The 759-nt window shown below is 63.1% G+C and overlaps 3 non-coding genes across 3 annotated transcripts; all 3 read left to right on the plus strand.

The window, feature by feature from the left end:
* Nucleotides 1-245: 245 nt before the first annotated feature.
* Tc00.1047053469227.10 lies at nt 246-335 on the plus strand. Its single transcript, XR_008254790.1, has one exon. It is a non-coding gene; the product is annotated as a C/D small nucleolar RNA (snoRNA), TB11C4C3 (small nucleolar RNA).
* A 146-nt stretch (nt 336-481) lies between these two features.
* On the plus strand, nt 482-553 carry Tc00.1047053469227.20. The gene has a single exon (XR_008254791.1). It is a non-coding gene; the product is annotated as an H/ACA snoRNA, TC11C4H3 (small nucleolar RNA).
* Nucleotides 554-660: 107 nt separating this feature from the next.
* Nucleotides 661-756, plus strand: Tc00.1047053469227.30. Its single transcript, XR_008254792.1, has one exon. It is a non-coding gene; the product is annotated as a C/D small nucleolar RNA (snoRNA), TB11C4C1 (small nucleolar RNA).
* Nucleotides 757-759: the final 3 nt, after the last annotated feature.

Genomic DNA, 759 nt, shown 5'->3' on the forward strand with positions numbered 1-759 from the left:
GACGCATTGAGAACGGAAAATAAAAATCACCTTTCGGCTGAGCGCCCGCTCCCCTCCCTCCCACTTCCTGCTATTGTTGTCGTTTTTCTTTCTTGCGCAACGGCGCGCACGTAACATCCTGCCCTGTCTGGCGCCCTGCCTGTGCAAACGGTTGGTGGCGGGCCCGCCCGAAAGCGCAAGAGAGAGAAAGAGAAAGAGAGGGCCGAATTGCCCGGAGGTGGGTTGTGGTGGGCGCACGCCGCTGCTGATGGAAGCAACCAACTCTTGTGCGCGAGGGCGCGTGGCCCCGTGAACGCGCTTGCGTGATGGCCAAAAACAAACTCAACAGGTCTGACAGCCGCCCCGCCCGCCGCAACCTCGCCGGCTGGCCCCCGCGCCTCCCCTCGCATGGCCAGGAAAGGCGCGTCTTGAGACCCACCGCTCCGTGACGCTGGGCGCTTGGGTGCATCGGCGCCCCGAGAAAGAGACACGCCGGTCGTGAAGCGCAGCGACCCTTGGGCCGGTGGCGCGCTGTCGGTGCCGCGCGTGGCGCCCCTGTCCGGTTGCGCGAGAGTTTGCGGTGACGGTGCGCGCGTCGAGGCTCCCTCCCCAGTTCGGGAAACGATGGGAAAAAAACAAAACCAAAGAGGACGCGCACGGGTGAGAGATGCGGCTGCGACGCGTGATGAAATTCCACAGTTTCCTGTCAGTCTGACGACGAAAACGCGTGAGGACGCATTCCCGACTCAGCTCACACTGAAGTGCTTTGCTTTACACCCC

This window comes from Trypanosoma cruzi, assembly GCF_000209065.1.
Source record: "Trypanosoma cruzi strain CL Brener chromosome Unknown tcruzi_1047053469227, whole genome shotgun sequence".
In the NCBI taxonomy this organism is placed as follows: Eukaryota; Euglenozoa; class Kinetoplastea; order Trypanosomatida; family Trypanosomatidae; genus Trypanosoma; species Trypanosoma cruzi.